At 32.9% G+C, this 25,699-nt stretch overlaps 1 long non-coding RNA gene across 2 annotated transcripts in view; it reads left to right on the plus strand.

Moving 5' to 3' along the window:
* LOC145241551 (uncharacterized) overlaps positions 1-25,699 on the plus strand; it is a 1,723,551-nt gene that overhangs the window by 1,328,510 nt on the left and 369,342 nt on the right. For both annotated transcript variants that reach the window (XR_013862573.1, XR_013862574.1), the window contains exon 6: positions 23,183-23,216. This is a non-coding gene — a long non-coding RNA (uncharacterized LOC145241551). The remainder of the gene's footprint in view (positions 1-23,182; positions 23,217-25,699) is intronic.

Raw genomic sequence — 25,699 nt, forward strand, 5'->3', positions numbered from 1 at the left:
TTAGGCTTGAAACTTACGGTAGCGATGTGTTTCTGACTTTTTGTACATTTAAATAAATAAATATTCAGCTCTTATATCGAAAAATGTTTGTTTCTTTGTAATCGAGCACTTTGTTGGAATTCTTTCGAAATAAACACTAAATATATATATATATATATATATATATATATATATATATATATATATATATATATATATATAAGCCATATCAAGACTTCAAAAAAGGTGTGGATAGAAACAAAATTGTATATTATTTTACGTTACAATTCTTTCCATGCCAGAGCGCCAGTTTCAAATATTATGTAGTTTGAAAATTTTCACAAACCCAGCATTTCTTCAGACATTATGATTAAAAACACTCTTGACAATAGAACATTGTTTAAAAGAGAAAAAGAAAAACTTCCTTAACAGAGGTCATCCTCTAGTGGTTCTACCATTACTTTAGATATATGTTCATTTGTTTTCCTATCGTGCCTGTTATAGAGTGTTGTGTCATCAGCATATATACCCATCTCAGAGGCAATTTTGTCGGGGAGGTCATTTATGAATATCAGGAACAGCAGAGGTCAAAGGATAGATCCCTGGGGCACTCCCGCATTTAGATCATATAGTTTAGATGTACGACCGTCGAGGACAACCTGGATTTTTCTCTTATCTAAGAAGGATTTAATTATGTTAAGTATTCTACCAGTGATACCGTATGATCTAATCTTCCTGAGGAGACCCTCATGCCATACCCTGTCAAAAGCCTTAGATATATCTAGAGCTACCGCTCTGCTCTCTCCCGCTTTGTCCAGTGAATGGTATATGCGTTCAGAGATTACAGTGAGGATGTCTGCCGTGGAACGGGCTTGTCTAAATCCATATTGTTGGTCGGTCAGAAGTTTAGCATCTGTAAGGTGCTGGACTAGAGCATGGTTAATTAAGGTCTCAAATATTTTGACAAAAAGTGGGAGGAGGCTAATAGGGCGATAATTTAATGGGTAAGTTCTTTCGCCAGAATTCTTGAATACTGGTACCACAGAAGCAGTTTTCTTGCAAAAGCAAGATTCATTAAGGCATCTGTTGTAGAGTGTGGAGAGAACTGGAGCTACTTCGGCTGACCACTTTTATAATAGCACAGCAGGGATGAGGTCGGGTCCACATGCTTTTGAAGTGGCAAGGATTTTTATGATAGCATGCACCTGAGCAGGGGTGATTTTCAGATCGTCTAGTGTGGCGTCTGTCCGCATAGGAAATTGAGGTAGTGGATGGTTTAGAGGGTCCAGTGTCGAGTGTGAGGCAAACCGACTGGCAAGCATGTTAGCCTTTTCGGTTGCTGAGCAAACAACCTCGTGATTGTTGGTAAGTGGGGGAATTGTTGGTTGCCCATTATTTGCTACACTGTTGTAGATTTTCCAGATGTCACGAGTTCCTAGTTTTTGTGCTCTGGTGAGTTTTTTAGTGGTTTCCGTAAATTCCCTCTTAGCTGTCGCTATTTCTTTCTTAAAGTTACTTCTAGCTTCTATGTACTTCTGTCTGTTTGAACTGGACATATGTCGGTTAAACCTGCTGAATGCATGCTGTTTTTGAGCACTGGCAGTTGCGCAAGTCGAAGTAAACCATTGGGGAGAGTGGGGCTTGCTATAGAATTTCCGCATGGGAACATGCGCTTTGTTTGCAGTTTTGAACCATTCAGTGGTCTCGGTCGCACACTGTTCAGCAGGTAGAGAAAAAAGTGTTCCCCATGGGGCGTCTCTGATAAGATCTTTGATGGCTCCCCAGTCAGCCTTTTTATAATATCTCGTTGTGTGTGTGTATATATATACATATATATATATATATATATATATATATATATATATATATATATATATACACACATTGAGTTAGAAACAGTACATAGCACCCGAACACATTCGGGTTGAACTACTAGTGGATTCATAATCATGTAATAATTATCCGTATGTTACGACCGGGCAATGCCTTGCGGCCTTTTAGTATTTAATAAAGATAACTTTCAATGTGATTTAGCTTTAACTTCAGAAAGCACAAACTGCACTTTCGATCGAACTGGATAACATTTTTATATCTAAAATTAAGATACTGAGTTGAGTCTGAAGTTATTTTTTTCTATTAATTCTTTCTTCCATTCTTGTTAGGCAATTCAACTTGAATATATTTTCTTATTATCGATCTAAATTTCATCTGACATCATTGTTTTCGCGTTTCTTTACCGCAGCAACGTTTTATTGTTCTCTTTATTTCATTTCCTCGCGTTAATCATATTTTGTCACGCAATTCAATTCACGCATCTATTCTTTATGACATCGTCTTTGGCATCATCGGCTTTTGCTAGACTTTCTTCTTCCTGAATTTTATATGTCCACATTTAGCCAGCTAAATCAATTTTCATTCTAGGTTCTAACAGTATAAACCAGAAAAAAAAACGCTTAGACAAATCCAAACGAATACGAAAAACGAGATAAACACATATATAGCAACAAAGAAAGCCGTGCATACGCATAGTAAGTGATTTAATACTTAGTTTTATCTTCCAAAACATTTGTAAAAATTATTTTCTTTATGTCCCAAAAGATATTGTGAGGGTGCTGCATATAGATAGCACATGTATTTATATCCTTCACAGAATTGTTTTTTCGGTGAATGTACGTAGTTATTTAGCATATAATCTGACTTAGAGAATTAAAGTGAGGATTAAAAAATATACACATTATTAGTGTTTGTTTTTTTTTTTACGTTAAAACCTGTATTATTCAAGTAGAGGAATGGGTTTAGAGGTCATTCTGATATTTTAAGAGAGCCGAAGCATATACATAAAATAAGCCATACATTTTAAATTTTTAACACGCTCGTCAGCAACAGTTTAAGACGCGTACATATAGGAGAAACTAAAACTTATATATTTCTGTTAGTTATATATATGTGTGTGTGTGTGTGTAAAACATGTATATGTGTGTGTAAAACATGTATATGTGTTTGTTAAACATATATACATATGTGTTAGATATGCATATATATGTGTGTGTGTGTGTGTGTGTGTGTGTGTGTGTAAGATATACATACATAGATATGTGTGCTGGATGCATACATGTATGTGTTATATATATATGTGTATGCGTGTGTGATATGTGTATGTGCGTGTGGTAAATGTGTATGTTATATATATGTGTGGGTGTGTGTTATATATGTGTGTGTGTGTGTTAGATATGTATGTTATATATATATATATATGTGTGTGTTTGGTATATATATATGTGTGTGTGTGTTTGATATATATATGTGTGTGTGTGTGTGTTTGATATATATATATATGTGTTTGTGTGTGTGTTTGATATATATGTTTGATATATATATGTGTGATATATATGTGTGTCTTTGATATATATGTGTGTGTGTTTGATATATATATATGTGTGTGTGTCTGTGTTTGATACATATATGTATGTGTTTTATATATATGTGTGTGTGTTTGATATATGTGTGTGTGTGTGTGTCTGGGTTTGATATAAATATGTGTATGTGTTTGATATAAATGTGTGTGTGTTTGATATGTGTGTGTGTTTTATATGTATATATGTGTTTGTTTTATGGATATATATCGGTGTGTATGATATATATATGTGTGTGTGTGTGTGGGTGGGTGTGTCTATATATATGTGTGTGTTATGAGAGGAAATCTTTCGAGAGTGTTTTCAACTCTCATCTCCTCAGCAGAAAATCGATAGGACACAATGAAACTATTAATAACGGAAAAATAGCAATGGGATTGTTTTCTATTAAAGTAATGTAAACGTATGACTATTAAAACAAGCAACTCACTAATATATAACACGATCAAAAATTTACCGCGTTAGAGAAAAAAAACATAGTAGAAAAGCGATTCTCTGAAATCATGCATCGTTTTTGTCGATTCCTACTTCCTGCACAAAGAAAGTTTTCAAAATGCGATGAAGACATATTCCAAATTTTTAAAAACACATTTTTGCACCAGCTCTATGTATACCTTACACCCGTCTGTTTCATTCTCATTGGCACAAAAAGACCAGCGTTTTTTTTTTGCCTTATTTGCAAATATTGTTCGCCTTACCTCCACCACAATAATATTATTTATTAATTCTATTGTTAGTCTAATGTTTGTAATATGGAGCGATATGTTTTTACATTTGCAGCTCGTATGAATCAGTTGTTCTGCCAAAGATAACACTAGACAGAATAGTACATGTAATATCGTTTCCTCTGCAACTTTGTAATTTTTCCTTGACCAGAATTCGGTTTAGAAGTGTTGTTTTTACAAGTTAGATAGTTTCAGATACATGTAGCGTGCCCATTCTTTTATCCTCGTCGCCGTTATATATGGTTGTATTATACACATATATCGATTAATTTGTTTATTTTCATCGTCTTTTGGCAACTTATTATACAAAATCTCCATCACTTTATTTTCGCCAATATTTTTTTTCGTTGCATGCTATCGATTTTCTCCTATTGAGATCATAGCTGAAATAGCCTTAGAGTGATCTCAGCATGTATTTTAATGTTTTTCGAACATTTGGCACAGCTACACAAATTATATATATATATATATATATATATATATATATATATATATATATATATATATATTACATGTAATATATATATATATATATATATATTACATGTTTATAGTCATTTTAGTACTGATATATATATATATATATATATATATATATATATATATTTATAGTCATTTTAGTACTGATATATATATATATATATATATATATATATATATATATATATATATTTATAGTCATTTTAGTACTGGTATATATATATATATATATATATATATATATATATATATATATTACATGTTTTTAGTCATTTTAGTACTCATATATATATATATATATAAATATATGCATACATATATATATATATATATATATATACTGATAGGAAAAGTTCGAATACGTCTCGAATTTATTACATGTTTATTGTCATTTTAGTACTGATATATTATATATATATATATACGGGAAATGTAAGGACTCTTCTATAACAGTTCCTCATAATTACCCTACATCTAATCTTTGATTAATTAATGAAAATGTTTATGGATAATAACGAGCAGTTTGTATTCAGCTGAAAATGTCTAGCATTATCGAAGTTATATGTACTTTTTTATTGCGTGCCAGACATATTTTTTACTGATTCTTAAATTTTTAGTAATCGATTTATAATTTTATTTTTGGCTGATCGGTCTCTGTAAACTTTATTCCATAAAATTAAATTTATTTTGATAAACATATCTAAAACTAAACACTTATGCACTTAATCAACTGGTATTGCCTGTAGTTCACATCAAGCAACATTACGTTAGAGCGCAGTGCTTGAGTACAGGCTCTATTTCAGTACAAGTCGATTTAATAACAAATATATATTTTTATTGACAAATTTGGTGTTGTGTTCGGCTCCGAACTTGATGGATTAACATGGTGTGAAGAAGTGACAGTTGATGGACACGGAATTAAATCTTCCATCCCGTCACCACATCGCTAAATCGCAGCTCAACATGTGAGTCACTACGCACAACGTGTATGAGAAATGGTTATCAATATTACAAATTAAAGTAACTCTTTTTTCCACTGCTGACGAAATAAAGATGAAATATAAAAGATGGAGCAAAAGATGCATAGCATAAGCTTGGCATTGCCTAATATTATTTAATATGGACATCTGGAATTTACAATGTGTTTTTATATTATTATCTTTGTATTAATGCGAAGATCGTTTTCCTGCGATTCATGTTCCGGATAATCTGGAAATGCCAACATTTTAAAAATAACGATTTTGCTCGTGTGTGTGTGTGTGTGTGTGTGTGTGTGTGTGTGAACTCGATTCGTACTTGTAAAACCAAGGTCTTAAGTCTATATCTTAAACTACACCACCGATATCACGTCTCATTATGTCTATATTAATAAAGCAGTACATATATGCGTGTTTCTGTCTCAAATGTTTAACCCTATAACTTTTACACTACTGGCCCCATAACTCTTTTATTAAAAGGAAATAATGAACATCTACAATTTATAACGGCCAATAATTTCTGTTACGCGTCCAAAACGTCGATGCATAAAATTTGAATATGAATTGTCACACTATGTAATGTCTTTGTCTCGTCAACTAAAAAATATTTTAATATATTTTAGAAGGTTAAAATGTGCATATATTTATAGTTAAATTATTAGTGAGAAGACTGAATAGTTATTGTTTTACATAAAAAAGATCAACTGTTCTAAAATGACAATATGTAAATCTATTTTTAAAACCCCTCTTCATATCTATCTACCTACATATATCCATATCTTAAACTCTATATCTTCCGAAACTAAAAACCACAAAACGCCACAAGGTGCCGCAAGTATTAGAATTTTATGGAACACTTTTCTTATGGGACATTATCCGATAAATTGGTTTTTTGAGGAGTCAAATCAGAAAAAAATCGTCAGTAATTTTTGTTTTTTACATTTATATAAATATATATTTTTTATAAGTTAATATACGTGTCATGTAACAACAGTTGTAATCAGTTTTGAATGCTATAGCTTTGTTTTGGTTTCGTTTCTAGCTGATAGCCTCCAAATACTTTTGTTATACTTTTTAAATAACGACTTTACAATAATATATAAGAAATCATGACGAATTAAAATACCACACTTAAGCGTATTTAAAATCCGGCCAAAACCGCCCACAGCAAATGAGATATAAATGTATTTTAATTAGATTAGACCGCCAACCATGATAAAATATAAACAGTAATAACTATTAACAGTCAATGATTGCTTAAGCATTCAAGAAGATGAATGATTATATAACGAAAACGCATGCATGTTACAATTCATATGTATTTTGTTTTGATATATTAATAAATTTCATACAGCAACTGGAAATATATATGGGTTAAGATGCTGAATAGGTGCTTTGCATTGTGTTTGGAGACTTATTACAAAAAACGTATACCGTATGCAACGATATTGGCTAGTAGTAAATTGGCTAGGTGTAAGTATATAGGGTGTTGTAAAGGCTTTTCGCTTATGTAGTTTCGTCTCTGAACTTGAGATTTGAGCATTTCAAGATTTAATTTGGCTGCGGTTGTCTTATATATATATATATATATATACACCTCTTTTTGGCAATTTTAGAAGATCTAATCTCAGCGACTATAGAAAAGACTTTAACAAATAAAGGTTCGTTGGGAAGCTAATGGCATAAATATTTTAGTAAGGATGCGGTATTTTCCGTCAAGGTCGCACAATAAATGGATCGACTATCATCCAGAGCATTTCTTTATCATTCTTTACATTCACAAAATGCTGACAAACATATAGGAATCTTGTATAAGCTTTCCGCTTATCGGTCACCCTGGACTTCGCCAATTTAAACACAAAGGATGTTTTCGAAAGAAGTTTAGTTTGGGATTACGCATCGCTTGCATTACAATTACAAGCTTAATTTCAGAGGGGGTATTCATTCTCTCTCTCGAGAGAGAGAGAGCGAAAGCAATATTCGTAAAGAAATTGATTCGTGTTGGAAGCAAATAAAAACGCAATTAAGTCTTTGATGTCGTCTCTGATATCCGCCGCTTTCGTCCAGGCGGTATGTTACCCGAATACTCACAAAAATATTGACAAATGAGTTGTTTTTTTTTATCTTCAGTAATTAATTTCAGAAGTGTCTGTTACGCCGGCAGACATTTAGCTGACTATAAAACTGCAACGATTCGCTTGATGATAAAAATAGTATTTCTTCGCGACAGACATTAAAATAATATATAAAAATTATAAAAAAATAATTCCTTGACTCATTACTGGTTATGTTGTGAGTTTGTGTAGATTTACGTATGTCTCCAAATAAGATGTAAACCGATGTATTTTTACGTCTTTAACAAGACAGAACGTTGCTCGAGGATTCAAGCCGCTATTTAAATAAATCAAGAGAGAAAAGAAATAGCCTCAAGTATGTAAAGTATTATTTTTATTTCATAAAACGCTAAGTTTTGCGAGAAAATGCGAGTGATCGCAGTTAGAAATGAACGTAAATCAAGAAAATTGAGCTAGAATGTCGCTTCATGTCTGAAAGTTTATTCGTGGACATGCAATGCTATTTAGCTTCAATACTCTAGACTTGAATTACAGGGAAACAGTTTTTTGGATTATATGAGCAGCGCCTACTTTAAGGTAACTACATCTTGTGTGGTAATGCCAGTTATACGAATTAATCTAATGCAAAGCTCGTTTAATACTTATATTAAAGAGCAGGAAATGGCAGCCAACTGATATAATTTCAAAACCACTTGCCCATGTGGTCTACAACAGAAACTCCATTGTATTATTGTAGGTGTATGAAGATCTATAATTTAAAGAACTCGTATTTTATTTTTGATTATAGAGATCTGTTTTTGCTTACATATATACATATATATATATATATATATATATGATTTTCATACACACTGATATTAACTTCCTGTATAGAAACACAAATGGGGGAGATATAACATATATCAATTATTTTTAATCAATCCCCCCTCATTTGAAACCATAACATTAAGTTTTAACATCCTCTTCATAAAGACCATACCTTTTGCGGAAATATCAGATATCACCATTTTATGGCTGTAAAAAGGTGCTAAAAAGGCTCTGGAGTATCCTTTTAATCTGGTATCTTGAGAGAGAAATATTGCATCGCCTTACTAAATTGTTCATGTCATTACCATTCAAAGGAACTTTCATTTGTTAAATTCTGATCAATTGTCTTTTAATATGGCGTTAGAGGGGGAAATATATGAGAATTTTTATGTATATTCTTCCATTTCAGTTCATATATATTTAAGCATTTTCCTTAAAAAATACTTTAAAATTTAAGGAAATTGATCAATTATTTCGTTTTAAAAGATTTTTAAATATAGCTTTGTTTATATCAAAATATATAGAAATAACATTATGTCCAATTCTTCCCGATTTTCGTTTTGGGGAAGTAAAAAAAAACGATTTCTGAGATAGTAAAAAAATAGATGTTTTTATAATATTTCTACATGATAATACAGCAATAATTACAATGAATCCAATTATTTTACAAGTTTGCACTAATTTTTGCTAAAAATTTTCCAAGCCTCTGCCTTCATCCGTATCATACTTAGATATAGGCTTCAGCGAAAGACGACGCATGGAATGACGCGCAATTGGCTTTATGGCAGTGAAATATTTTTGTGATTTTTTTTTCCCAAAGGTATCAAATCATAGGCATTATTAGTTTATCATAGTGTTGTATAGTGGCGCATATTGGGGATCTTATATATGTGTGTGTGTGTGTGTGTTTGTGTGTGTGTGTGTGTGTGTGTGTGTAAAACAGAGGCAACGATGAGGGAATATATTTATAAAAGAGTGAGAAAGATGATAAGAATTCATTATTGAAGGAATGCGTATTACTGTTTTTTACATCATAGGGGAGAGGCATTAACTATGCAGGAGGACAGATTACTTGAAAGGGTGATGTACAAAGTACATATTAAAATGATTTCCACATTACCTTCAATGGTTGAATGCCGATACGGAGACAAACAGTTACAAATATCGATGCTCTCCTTTATTTCATTTGACCGGTCGAAACGATGATGACGTCAGGAATTCAAATTAAGGATCTGCGTAGTTCAATATTCTTTCTTTCGCTTCCGAAGAACTTCTCTCTCTCTCTCTCTCTCTCTCTCTGACTATCAGACTCAACTGTTATGCCTCCGCTGCACGACTGTCGACTCCGACTTTTTTAATCTGCTAATCCTATCACGTATTATTGAGAATTCCCGTGTTGCTATGATGTCAAATGTGTGGTTCCAAAACGTGACAAACTCACGTAGCTAAGCACACGTTCTCCAAACAACCTTTCGACAACAAAGAATTCTCAACTAACCTATGTTTGAATTGAGTTTTCGGGTTTGTATTACTGTACATATAGATACGAAAAAGTTGTCAAAAAACAAATATGTAACAAATAAATGCTATCAAAGGCAAGATAAGTTGCTTTTCTACCAAACTGGATATATTTTTCGTGTTTTCATTCAATGTAACATGTTTATTCAGCTCGAAAAAACATACAGTGTTTACCGATGTATTGGAACATTCAAGATGGCGTCTTATTCTCTCTTTAACGCGGTGAGTGTGGAGAAAAGATGTTATAAATAAAAAACCGGATAAAATAGTGTGAAAAACTCGCTCAATATATGTTATCCTGACATAGCTTGACATGTATTCGGCCGGGTTTTCATAGTATTTTGTATAGTTTTTTTTTTATTTATAACACTTTTTTCCATACTTACGGTGTTAAAGAGGGTGTGAGACGACATCTTGAATTTTCGAATACATCGGTAAACACTGTATGGCTTTCATAAACAAATATATATGAATAAATATATCCAGTTTGGTAGAAAAGTAACTTATCTTGCCTTTGATAACATTTATTTGTTATATATTTGTTTTTGACAACTTTTTCGAATCTATGTGTACAGTAATAAACACCTGAGTTTTCATAAAAGAACGAATACTTGAATTTACTTTGCAATATAAAAAAATATAGCTGAATTCTAACATTCCAACTTCTGAATCTATTCCGAACCTTGCTTACAAAGTTCGAGTCTCGGTTTATCCTAATATCATTTTCCACTTATATAATGTTCTTATTTACAGAAAAACGGAGCACCCCCTTTTTCCTGTAACAATAGAATATAATAATTTCGCAAGCATACTATACTTTAGATTTCTGTAATAATTTCTTGATCATTATCATAAGGCACATTTCAATATTTCATCTTACTCTCTTCAAAAAGCTTTGGCTGAATTTACTTCTAAGCAATATCACATTACAAGAATTACAACACAATACCATATTTGGATATTCAGTAACGTCATTCTTTATATCAATTCACAGGGGGAAAATAAACATTTTCCACTGCTGTTAATTAAGCGAAGTTTAGCATCGCATAGTCATGTCAGTAAAGGAATGCGGGACTGTTTAATACCAGTTATGTGTGAACTTTATGATTGTATCAGTAGTGATTCTATTCGTACAGATTGTCTATTTATTGGATTCAAGCAGTACTGAAAATGTTTGAAGTTGTTAGGTATTACACAACCTTTTTCTGCACATCAAAAGCGCGTTATATTTCCTCCTTCAAGGTTTTTCTAACGATACAATTCTTCCTTACGGACAAAAGCTATAGCAATAAATATATATTTTTTTATTGCTGTTTACTTTTTGTTGCTGTTTGCTTTAAACGCCGGGTACACCTACTAGTCTTATATATAAACGACAAAGTGTGTGTCTGTGCGTTTGTACGACTCTCAAAAGCCTTGTTTTGCCTGGTTCAGCAAGAAACATTAGAGGGTGTTGACGGTGTTATCAATAGACAATAAGAAATACAGAAATGTTTATCGGTTGTATGTATCCATTTGCCTTGTTATACGATTTTTTAACTTCTTCCAAAATATTGTTGCTGTATTTAGATATGCAGTTAAAAATAGTAAGCAAGTTTTGACTGATTGCGTTTAGCGTCGTTTAACTTTAATGAGGAAAAAAAACTGATGCTTATTGTACGACACATATTTGACTGAATTATTCACACTATAACCTCACACATTTCTTAAAATGAGTATTTAATTATTTAGTGTAATTTCTGAGTCTACGATCTAGATGGGTTGTTGCTATCCAAATATACGTACATGATTTGCACACGAAAAATCATATTTGAAGAAAGCAACATGAAAACTCTTGACCTTTCAGAATTTTTGAGAAGAGGATTCGTTATTTGCATTGTTATTCATCGGATGACTGTTCTCATCTTGAGTGTGATTTTCATAATGTTTTGGACGATGTAACCCCCGACCATCTTCACGTGTATCTTTTCGAACTCGGGAATTTCTACGGAATTTCGAGCGGGGCGTTTTACATATTTTAAGGAGTAACTTGCCATTGTGCCGTTAGCGATGACTGGATAGAGGTCCTAAGTAATTCGCAAGTGTATTTTTCGATCGCCCGCACTGAGGATTCAACCTTCAACCTTCAAGAGAATACAATTTTACAATTGATTTTTCCAAGTACTCAAACAACCGCTCAATATCACAGTACAAAATTACTAATGTAAGAAAAAAGTAACTAAAATTAATACGAGGTAATTACAGAAAATACACCCCGGCCATGATGTGATGACGACCCAGAATATTTTACAATCGGTGAAACAGCAAACTACCCTCTTCATTATTACGGGCCTTCAATTACGAAAAACCTCAGTTTTTCTTATTCAAAAGTTTAATTTACAATAAAAGAACTACCATTTAAAATCGCCTCAATTGCATACTTTAAAACTAAACTTACTCAAAATAGACGTATTCGAGGCATTTATCGTCAATACAAATAACGTCATATTGTAAACAAACACAGGCGGAATTAGATGAACAGTTTTTTCACTGCTATTTTTAAATTTTATTTTCGCCAAATTAGTCAACAAGGCAGAATATTTTTAAAATATAAAATGCAAAATAAGCGCGAACGTTGGTGTATATCCGACAAAGGCATTTTGCATCGAAATCTTCGAATCTGTTAGATTTCACGAAAAGTCTTCGCATACTCCCCAGATCAGCATGTCTTGCACTCGCAAACACACACCCTTTCTTTTCTTTCTTTCTTTTTTTTTGATAGAGTTAAAAAAGAAATCCCATCGTGCCTTCGTCTCCAGCGTTATCTGTTTCGTATAAATAAAGCGAAACTTCGAACGCAAATGATTGACCTCCGGGCCAGGTAGTATCAGTTTTGTAATTGGTCCTTGGCCAATGTAGGGGAATCCCCTCACACTGAGACAATTACTATTCGCTTAGATATTTCCAGAGTACCCCTTTTTTGAGGAGCTGGTGTTTCCAAATTTAAATAGACCTTGTGTCTAATTTGATTTCGTGAGAACTTTAAAAGCATTGCTTTTATTTTGGATTGACTACGTTAAATTTAAACGTTTTAGACTTTCTGTCGCGTCGTCGAGTAGAAGTAAGCCGTCATATTTTCATTTTCCTTTTTTTGGCCTTCACGCCATGCGTTCGATCCTGTCTGCCCATTATTACTTTTCTGTTTTAAATTGATAAATAATCACACAGAAGAGCCGGACAACAGTGGGCACCCAGGTTAATCTATATATATAAAAGGCAAACTATTTGTGTTTATACTTGTATGCCACGCAAAAACTCTCGACACAAGATCGGTATCGTCTTATAGCCGGATGGCTTAGGCGACAAATCTCGAAAAAATGGCCCAAACCATTTATTCCTTAACCCTCAAGTGGACAGTTTTGTACAAGGTGAGGTCAGTTTTTGTGCCGACAACTTTTAAACGTCATCATACGCGCGTGCAATGAATAGCTTTAATTTAAACGGCAACGATGTATAGTCATGTGCCATGGTGACCGCGGGAATTAAGAAGTTTGTCTTTTTAACCTTCTGTGCGTTACAGGTTGGAGCCTGTCTGTCGTTTTTTTTTCTTAGTTCGATGCTTACGTAATGGGATATTTTTTCGTTTTACAAAAAAAATGAATTATTTTTCCGTTCGCTTAAACTTTTTTAGATATTTTTCACACCCCTCTACACCCAGGCAGCGTCTATTTTTTATGGTTGTATTGCCTCCTTATTACACCCCCTTTCTTATATATAAAATACAGGGTGTGTATACGTGCGTGTGTACGTCTCTAAAAAAATCTTTCGACAGAGGCGACGGATCCTTACGTTGTTGGAATAGTTTTAGAGCTCGACCCCTGGGACGACGAATATTGAAAAATTGCCCCAAACAAATATATTCTTCACCCTAAACTCGGTAGTTATTTTTTACAAGTAGAGGGCGTTTTTTTTTTTTTTTTTTTTTTTTTTTTTTGCATCGCTAATTCTGCAAGTTATCGTATCGGTTGAATTGTCTTGGCTTAATTTAAATATATCGTCAAACATGTCATTATTTATTTTCCTTCTTCGTGATACAGGTTCGAGGCTGTCAGCCTATTTCCATATTTTTTCACTCTCCACCGAAGTTTCCTAGTTTTTTTCGCCTTCCTCCCACGCTACTACTAATTAATTTGTTTTAAATCCCCCCTGAGGTTCCTTACTCAACCCAGGTAACCTCACGACGCTACAACTTTTTTTACACCTGTCTTCACCCCCTCCGGAGGTGTTTAATACACCTCACGAAACGTGGGCCTATCCAGATACTCCCGATAAAATAATTTCAGGCACCCTGCAAGTACATAATAATTAATAGTAAAGTTAAAATAACATACATTAAACGGTACCCGTAAGACAGAAATTGATCATGTTTGCACAGACGATACTGTTAAACCGCAGTTTGCCAGAGGATATTATTCATGAACGCAGAATTTCACGAAAACAAACCATGACCTACACTCCGGCAATGGGATTCCTGTATAGATGTAATCCTGACAACATATACATATCCAATTATATCTTATCATAGTGAAGATACAGTCTTAAAAGCAGACCTTAGAACAACACAACATGTACTGAAAAACTTCTGATAATATGAAATAAAATGGCCGAATACATTTATCATTAATTGACTATTACTTGTTTACAGAAAGCGGAAGAAAATTTCCGGCTGGTGATTAACTTTCCATAAATCGGAGATTTTTCGAAAAAAAAACTATTTCTCTCTGTTTCTTTTCGTCGAGCTTTCCATTGTATGCAAATAGCCTCCTATAATAGAATTTAATATTTTGATAGACCTGATGCATTTAGCGTTAGATAAATGGCATTATTTTATTCGTAGTCGAATTTTTTACTTTGTGATTATATTATCTTTTAATATATTTTTAATTTGAAGAATGGTAATGGCTTCGTTTTATAAGAATAAAAATAACGATTTTTTTTTCTTTTGAATTGAACGACATAAACTAAATGCTATCATTATATAACTGTAAAAGACAATAACTTAAGATACATGTGCCGTAGAAAAATTACTGGTGTGCCGGAGAAATGCTGTAAACGGAATAAAGTATAAGCGAATTGTTTTTATTAAACAACTAGCACTTCGGCTTTGCTAGGGCCCTATGGACTGTTCATAAGTCTTTGTGTATATGTTGATATATTTAAAAGTTTGACTCATCTAAATGTAACCCACATCTAAAATTTAAAATTTCAGACCCAGAATTTGCGAATGAGTTTGGTAGATTTTCAAATGTCAAAACACTTAGCTGTGTCCACTTGACAGCCATATTTCTTGCTGAAACGAATTAAAATGATCATACCAAATCTCAATATCCTTTATGTCAAATCTCGCGTTATAGACTGAAAATTGTCAGTAGTTTAGTAGTTTAGTAAGGAAATGTACGAACTTATACACACAATTTAACGTTCATGGATATACTAGCATGCGTGCCCGGCGTTGCCCGTGTGTTTGGAGGCGTAAACAAAAACAAAAACGGTCATTTCTTTTAACTTTGACCCCTATTATGACCTCCTTCAATTTTATTGTTTCGGGCTTAAATCGAGTTATTAAGTAAGATACATGTCCAAGGAACCTATATCTAAAATTTTAAATGTTTAGAGCCCAAATTGTCGGAGGAGTTTGGTAGAGTTCTCAAAGGTCAAATCGTTGAACTTTGACCCCTTAACAGCCACATTGTTGGCCGAGAACCCACTACATACATTTTCCCAAATCTCAATACCATGTATATCAAATTTAGTCCGAAGATTAAAAATTAAGTTATTGTGCAGTAAAATGTACACACACAGATACAGACACGTTCACTTTTATAAATATATATATATATATATATATATATATACATATATAAATATATATATATATATATATATATATATATAGATAGATAGATAACCGGTAGTATTGCTTACATAAGCATAATGCTTAAATGTGGAAGCAAGAGAATTCATTTTCGTGTGTTGAAATTTGTAGCTATTTTTATTTTCCTAGAATGTTGAAAACTGATATATTCCCCCAACATACTTGTCGAAATAAAGGGGAGACTTAAACTTAATGTTATGTTTTCCAAAGTATCTGAAATAACAGAAAAGGGAGACTTGATTCCAAATAGGGTTCGTGAAATATCTCCCCATCTTTTGCAAATATTGAAAGTTGAGTATGATTATGAATATATCCAGTATCAAATAATCTTTATACCCTGTGAAATTTACTTTATGTATAAAAACAAAAGAAAGGATGTAGAACATGGTGAATAGTTGGAATCAAGCCTCCCCTTGCTGTTATTTTAGAGCATTTGAAACCGTACAGAAGGTTTTAGTATCCTCTCCATCAAGACCAGATGCTTTGCGCAAATATAAGTTTTTAATTCGTATGTAAACCTAGGAAAATAAATGATTCTGGTTGAATTCTTGGTAAAGGTACATCATCATTTTGCACTCCAAAATTATTGTAAAATTACCATTGTTAGAGGCGTTTTAGTATGCTGAAATGATAAAAAAAAACGTTTTACATTCCAGTAACCGAATAGTTTCCTCTCTCTCTCTCTCTCTCTCTCTCTCTCTATATATATATATATATATATATATATATATATATATATATATATATATATATATATATATATAGTAACAACACTCCATAAGTGAGCGAACATTTTTCTATAATTATATAACGTAAAATAAACACTTTATAACAACCTTTTTTGGGGCGTGCTGTCTGTTATTTGGCGGGGTTTGACCCCTTTACATTTATTGTTTTAGGCTCAAATAAAATTTAATAAAATGTAAAATTTCAACTGTTTCGATTCAGAAATGTCGGAGGGGCGTGATAGTTTTCAAAGGCTACATTGTTGAACTGTTTCCCCCTTGACAGCCTAATTTCTTGCCGAAACCCAATTACAAAGATTTTCGCGAATCTAAATACTCTTTTAGTGAAATCTGTAGTCTGTAGACTGAAACTTGGCAGAATTGTGTGGTAGGGATATGCATCAACACACACACACACACACACTAACAATTACACTTTTCTAGATATATAGATTGGTAGAAAACAACCTATATTTTCAAACCAATAAAGTATGAACAAATTACCCTACATATCTATATGAAGTGTCCTGACACGTATACCTTAGTTTTGGTGCCTTGGGATGCATTATTGTTTTTACTGGTTTGGTTTTCTTTCATCTGGATGTATCTTACCAAACACACACACACACACACACATATATATATATATATATATATATATATATATATATATATATATATGATTGCAACGTCTTGTCAGGCGAGTGCACATCCCTCAGACATTTAAAATCTATGAGCCCAAATACACTGTAACAATTAAATAAATATCTATTAACAAAAATAGAAAAGGGGTAATTGTGCAATATCTTTGGATTGGCCACGACCATACTTTTCTCATGTCTGTCTTTGACTCCTTTCGTAAACCTGTTCTCGTTTCTCGTGAACGTGACGTCATAGTATAGTTCATTATTCCCGGGAGTAGAGGTGCATTCCAAACACCCCCTCAGAGTCTTTTTTGTTCAAAACAGCTGTTTATATATCTTTCGTTTAGGAACGGTTACCTTTCATTTTCGGACTGACCGTTTTAGTTCATGTGCTATTTGGGAATGTCCGAGATTTAATGTATCGAAATAGTGTCGATCGGTGTTTCCTCTAACAATGGTGTGTCGCGTGTCATATGCGCGATATATTCATAATTGGTTTTAGTGACGTTTATGATTGTTATGGTCCTTGCACGAAATATAAACGACTCTCTTCTTTGTCGTTATCACATCCTAGAATGAGGTGTTATTTTTAAACTTTTTGAGGAAAACTCTTTCTCTGCTAGCATGAAACGTTTACTGGGCAAACAAATGGTCACTTGTGGTTTTACTGCTTTGGTAAGTTCAGCAATAACAAAGCGTATCTTCCCACGCAGACATGTTATTTTCGAACAAACATAAAACAAATTTTTTGTTTAATTTTTTCTAGTGTTAAATTTACTGACACACAAATAGATGATTTGCCTGCTAGCAAAACAAGATTGTAAACGTTTTAACAAAATTAAAGTGTCCACTTCTAATCACAGGCAGTAAAGCAAAAAATCCAAACTTGAGACATAAAACAAAAATATTGAATAATTCAGTTTTCCAGTTCATAAAAATAAACTATTATTTCCAACGACCGCTTGAGAAGCAAAATAAAAAATATTCAAAATTCCAGGAGAAAATATTAAACAATTTAAAAGATTCAGTTTGCAGTGAATTAATCGTGAACAAAGAAACTACGGCACGTGTGCAAAATTAGGTCAGCTTAAAATGGACTATTTTGTCTTTTTCAAAAAGGAACAGCTGTATTCTTTTTTTTTAATTCCCGCTGAAAATCTTATTTGCATAAAAAGGGAGAGTTTTATATATAGGATTTAGGTTACTTATTTTTGTATTAAAAAAAAACAGCGTAACGTTCTTTTTTATTTCTTTTTAATTTATACTTGCAAATAAAATGTTCAATCTATGAACAGTTTTAACAAAACCTCGGCTTTATTAAAAAAAAAAAAGAATGACTGTTTTTCACTTACCGAAAATTAGTGTTACTTGTTCTAGTAAGCAAATATAAGCACCCTTTTAAATGAGAATATCTATTCTAAAGAAAAATTATTAGGAATACCAAGCATAGAAATTAACAGAATTTGGGAACCTCCAATTGTAGAAACATTTATAATGTCAATGATAAAAAGAGAGTTAATTCCCTGTCGAACTTCATGAGAGTTGCCACTCTTTTTTGTTTACCAATTATTTTTACACATACGAAAGCAAAGAAAAAACAAAAAAACAACAACCTCAAGAATACAAAAACATGCACGGTGACAACTTTTTCTACTTCCTTTTCCAAAGTAACTATTAACGTGCATGACGAAGGTCGAACAGTACACTGATCTAAATGGCGCAAATAGCACCCAGGATGAGAAAATAGTTCAATCAAGCGAAGTAGTATAAGCAATCATCTTACATCTAAAAAAAGCTCAACTCTTCTTTAATCGACACTTTTAATCCAGTAACTCTTGGGAGTAAATGATCTTTATTGTTGTGTTTCTTTCGAATTCTCGGTATTTAGAAACTTTTCAATGTATAACTGCTAATAGTTAAAATACTTACACAACTAAAACAATGACAATATATTATAATGATATTGAAAAATGAAAGTTATTCTAATAGATAAGTCCGGGATGCTGGACTATATTTTAACGGTAAATATCTCAGATTAAAAGGTTTTAAAAAATACTTTGACCTTAATTTTTGGTGGAACAAAGGTACAGCTACAGACTTACTAAAGAGAGGCGAATAAAATATAGATAGTTTCAATTAAAATGCTTACTCATTATTTAATATATAATAAAAAAAATAAAACTGCATTCTTCCTAACCCGCGACCTGTAATGATTATCTACCTTTAATACAAATTTAGTTATATATTCATAATTCGTATTAGATATTTTATTAAATGTTAAGGGCGAATTATCTTGCATAGGCATGCATACATTTTAATGTATTGTTAGGCACGTCACCGATAATTTGTAAGCTGGAAATAAAGCAAGTAGAAAATAATGAGATTGCAAGATCTCCCTGCGCTTCTAACTGCACTTTGAAGAATGGCGATCCAATATTGATGGCAGTAATCTGATTTCAATTGGTTGTACCTTACATTGTAGCGGTCACCGTGACCTAATAAACACTCGAAAAACACGAGATACAAAGGAAATTAGAGGAAGAAAAAAATTAGAATAGCTACGTTGAACAAAAATAAAGAAAAATAGGAGTGATTTTACAAGAGCCTTCTGTAATTCTAGATTTTTATTTAAACCATCCGCACGTAGATCGTCTCGCGACTACGTCTACTCCAAAAACTCGTGGAATCTTTTGTGACATAATACAAAACTGTGGTGATCGCAACGTTATATAATATCCTTTACAAAACAGATTCCAATGAGAAAAAAGTGTCTTAGAAATATCTATGTAAATCTCTATGTGCAACTGCTTACTAGCTAAATGATAGGATTCTTATCGAAGAGTATATAGTATTTTATCCACTATTTTACAGAACTTATCCACTGTAATGATTTCCCTAACATGAAAAAACTATAAATAATGATACCGTCGCTGACCACAAAACAGTCAGCGTGACATGTTTTTGATACAACTCTGGTTTCGGGAAGTGTCGTGGAGCGTATGGGCGTAAGACTACTGCGCAGAACATCATCCGTTGTCGCAACAAGAACTGCAAGTGACAATCGGACGAGAAACAGGCATTCCGTTATGTGTAAAAGACGTGATTTTGACATTTCAGAACGGCGGTTATTTGGTTGTCGTTAAAGTCATGAAACACGAATTAAGTTTTTTTTTTATTTGTAATCTTTCCCAAAGCGTTTGAAATCGTCATATACGTAAATTCTAATTCAGAAAAAAGTTCTGGAACAGTTGTGCATATATTTGCTTAGAATACTGTTCTTATTAAATCGGTGTCAGCATCCAATGGTTTACTTTCGCTCATTACATTCCAGACTCTCGTTGCTACAATGCAATTTCTTAAGCTAGGTGTAAAGTCGTGGTATCTAGGCTATGTGGGGACTTCCTGGTAATCGGTTATTAAGCAAAGTTTGCAACAATTGTCGTTCCGACCAATGGCGTGGTAAGAATTAGCACCTCGTTGGTCGGGTAACGTTAATAAAGTCACAGTCAGATACAAACTCTCAAATTCCACTTCCTGATTAGGCATTTAATCGCAAACAAAAGCCAACAGCTCTAGCGTTGACAGATTTTTTGGCTTAAATGTGCTACATTTGCCTTAGCAAATATCAGAAGATGTACCCTCTGAACCGCATATACCGAAAACGCATATGATTTTTTAGAGGACTCTTTATTCAGTACATGTCATTTAAAGGAATAATGCGGTAACTTGCCATCTTTCTTGTAATTTTTTTGGAATAGGTTCATCCCAATCCAACCCAGCATTCAACATTTCCCTACACAAATTCGACTCTGAATACAGACTGGGACAAAAATCGTAATGGACCAAGTGCACTGGAAGATTCTGAGAGGATGTGTCGTTACCATTCTAAGTTAGGGTAAAAATACTTTAAGCAAGGCTGATGCAATCGGACCTTGGGTAATATCTGTAACCCAGAGCACCTCCCCATACACAATTATGAGTCGTTAATGCATTGTCGTCTTTTAGAAATTTCCGTAGCTTGGAACAGTTGGTATTACAAGATCTAAACTCAAGTCCACCCTTGTGCAATGATTCTATCTTGTATTCTTGTTCCTTAGAAGCGCCGGTTGAGTTTGAATAAACTAAATACGTATTATATACATTTGAAATGTCTGGTTATTATGTGTATATGTATATATGTATATATATATATATATATATATATATATATATATAATGTGTGTGTATATACAACATATATAATATATTTATATGCAATAATACCCAGCCTTGTCGCGGTTTTATTTGATGCGATTTTTATGTTTCTTTTTGGTCTGCATCTTTAGTAATTCCAATAAATTTGTTTTTTGTTGTTTTTTTTTGTTGTTTTTAATCCATAAATTAATTAGGGAAATTTCAAGAATATTACAACCTTACTGATAAACGTTACACAAACACTATAAAGCAAACGCGCAAGCAACAATACAAGTTCTCCGATCTGTCCTGTTAAAAACTAATTTCCCAGCTCGAAACAAACAATTTTGGCGATGTTTTGAGGGCCATGATTTACTGAAAGTTGATGCGGCAGAAAGCACCAATTATCTATTCGTTGTAAGAATGTATATAGGTGTCATTGTATAGATGTACAATAAATCAAGTTTGTCGAAAAATTATATACAAACGCACACACACACACACACACACACACACACACATATATATATATATAATTATATGGTTCAATCTCGTTGACAGACCAGTTCTAATAAGGTAATCGAAGTAAACCAAAATTGAACCTTGTTAATTACTGTGGTCATTTGGGAATTTAAGGTGAATTGTGTGATCTCCGCTTATGCCGGCAGGTGTCCAGTTCATCTGTATTTACAGTTCAATCTCGACATAGAAGAGGTGAGGTTAGAGAGCTATAAAATTTCAAACGCAGGCATTCTTTCATAGGTATCCATATTTTGCAAAAGACGGAAGCAGCCAGTTATATATATGTATGTATATATGTATGTATACATGTATATATATGTCTGTATATATATGTATATGTATATATATATGTATATATATGTATATATATATGTATATATATATGTATGTGTATATGTATGTATATATATATGTATATATATATGTATATGTATGTATATATATATGTATATATGTAGATATATATATGTATGTATATATGTATGTGTATATGTATGTATATATATATATGTGTATATATATATAATGTATACTATGTGTATATATATGTATATATATATGTGTGTATATATATATATATATATATATATATGCAATTGCATACATGTGCGAAAGCGAAACAAACACATAAATATATACACAAAAACATACGCATACGCAAGAATACAGCTATACATATATATAGGAAGGAGGAATCAGATGATTTATAGTAATCTTTGTTGCGTTAAATGTGTTATATTGCTTTATATTATTATGTAACTACTAGCTTTAAACGTAAATTAAGTAAATATAGGCCAACAACAAAACGAATGGTTTATATACGGACACGATACAATTAGAAGGAGTATACAGTACGCTTACATATGTATTTTATTCATGTAGAACTCGTATTATTAAAGAGTAACTTGTCTATTAAGCATCAGATTGTACCGAATATGCATTAGTGATTTCAAAGGAAACCCCCGTATTCCTGGCAATTGCTAGAATCGACACCAATACATCTAGCTCCAGATATAATTATTACCGTGTGAGTTATCATCTATCGTTAGACTGACACGAAATAATAAACATAATTACACGTTTTACGTATGAATGTATATTAACACATGGGTACTATTGCATTACTCCCTCCAGGTGTTATTTCTTTTTTAATATATTTTCAATTATGCTTCGACGACAGTAAGTTTAATTACGATGCTTTTTCTCACCTTTTTTTGTTTTTATTTGCAGTGTCTCCCCTAAAAGTACAGTGATAATTTTAACGGTATGTATATTATCATTTATTTAATTATTATATATTTAATTATTTATGTACTCACATTTCGCAAATTTCACAAGCATTACGTGATATATATCGTAAGGTATTCCAGTTTATAAAATTATGATAATTTTGGTGTGCTTAGCTCAACTAGGGGGTTTCTCCATTTCTGTTGAAGTACATTTGATCACTCGTGTTGTTGGTAAGCGTCCGTTCTTCAGAGGAGTTGTCTCATCCGGGGATTGTAGTAAATATTACGGCTTTTTGATGGTTGCTGTCTTTTCATCGAATTATTAATAGCATTTATGAAATTATAATAAGGATAATACTGCTACTATTAATAATAGTAATATTATCAGTCATATATTTATCGTTATTTTTTATTATTCTTATTGCTTACAATAGAGTAACCCAATATGACGAAAGTAATTGGGTGTATGATTAATCTTCTGGGTCTTTTAAGGTTCGTTATATTGATATCTTTTTATGGTTTTCCTTTCCACAGCTATTTTTAGTGGTCGCATATATTATACTATCACACAGAAATTAATGTTTTTTTTTAAATCATTTTCATTGCATTTCTGTTCATATATTTCAAAACGTTTTTCTCTTTCAATTTCCACATCTGCACATTAAGCTATATTATCGTATGCTTTGAAGTTATCAGTTGGAATTTCTTACCATATTCATTCGAATGCGTCTTTCAATGTTTATCTTTCAATCCTTAAGTCTTGGCGGTTATATTTGCTATTTTGGTTTGTTTAGATGTCAGAACATCAAGAGATACCAGCTGCATGTCATTATGTGCGATGACGTATCCAGTTTAAGCATATGAATCATTCTAATAATACCATTTCTTCAATGTGATGAGATAATATCACGTTCATTCAAACTGCATCTGAACAAATGCATCAAATTTTAGCTCCATTGTATGAATTGTTTACTTTATGTTTTTATTAGTGGTGTCATCATCATCATTATTATTATTGTTATTATTATTATTATTATTATTATTATTATTATTATTATATAATATAATATAATAATAATAATAATAATACCCATATTAAAGTAATTATTATCATTGTAAATTTTATTCCTATTGTTGTAGTTGGTGGTGGTGGAGGAGAAAGTTCGGTTGGCGATGTTAAACCTTGGTGGGGAACGATCCTAGAGATGTTTCGATAAAATTATCAGTGGTGGTGTTAACTAGAATTCACACACCCCATTTATGGGAGAATGTCAAATAAAAATATTGAAAATAACGAGGTGAATGAGGTTGGAACACCCTGTGATGTTTTCACGTCCGGTATGTGTCCCAGTGATCAACAAATTATACAACTATTCCAAATTCTGAGGATGTGGCTGGATATAGGGGGAGTGAGAATTGCCAGAAAGGTTATTCGAACAGGAAATGTCAAAAAAACATGGACGGATGAGGAAAGAAGAGTCTGTGCGAATGCTTTGTAAGAAGTGGGAGTACCTAAGCTGGTGGATATATCCGAAAAGTGAATGAAGAAAGAGAATCGAGAGGAGGAGGTGGAGGAGCTAGAATTCTCGCGAGTTGGGTATCCCAGTTAAAACAAATTAAAAATAACAACATACTTTGAGTGATTGCAAGAGAAGAGTTTAAATGGATTGTTAGGAATGAAATGAATAACGGAAGTAAAATTGATGTAACTAGCTCTGATGAAAGCACTGAGAGAGTGGAAGTGCAGAAGGGAAATGTAAGCGATAACGGGGGGGGGGGCGGACAACTGAGGAGGAATGGAATCTTATGGTGAGGGGAAGTGATGAGAAGGAGTTTGAAGTATCTAAGGAAGATGAGATCATTGACTGAGACCATGGAATCAGTGAAAGGAGCAGATGTATGGAGAAGTTGTAATGAAGTTCGCACATGGACTACTGTAGAAAAAAAAGTACGTCAGAAGTTAAGAGAGGTTCTACTTAGAGACGAGATTATAGATATTTCAAGCATGAAGATAGTGATAGGCGGAAGGTGAAAAGCAAGGTTAAAATAGTTCGAGTAATTTACAACATCATAAGATAGAACATATCGATTACGGAATTTAACAGGTTTCTGTATGCAGCGTCATACCTTATTGCGAACTGTCTGGGTTAATATAGATGAAAAAGTGAGAAATGAAAGATAGAGGATTTGGTTCGTCGAAGGGCGATATAATAAGAAAGCTAGCTGGTTGGGAGAGGTCAGAGAAAGGCTATCAAGAAGACAGCAGATGGAAAACGTTGGTATTACCATTGATGACGTGAATGCTGGCATACGAAGGATGACAGGCTGGAAAGCACCTGACCCAGATTGATTGATTGGTTCTGGTTTTAAACAGTTCCAAACCTTTATCCCCATATAGCTGCTGCCCGGCAAAGAGTCTTCGTCGGGCTATGTCCCTGATTGACTTCTGAAGGGAAGAACGTCACTGATTAGGAAATATCTTGCAAAGGGAACATATGCCAATAATTATAGACCAAGT

Source organism: Euprymna scolopes, chromosome 20 (assembly GCF_053919585.1).
Source record: "Euprymna scolopes isolate OS-2025 chromosome 20, ASM5391958v1, whole genome shotgun sequence".
Taxonomy (NCBI): Eukaryota; Metazoa; Mollusca; class Cephalopoda; order Sepiida; family Sepiolidae; genus Euprymna; species Euprymna scolopes.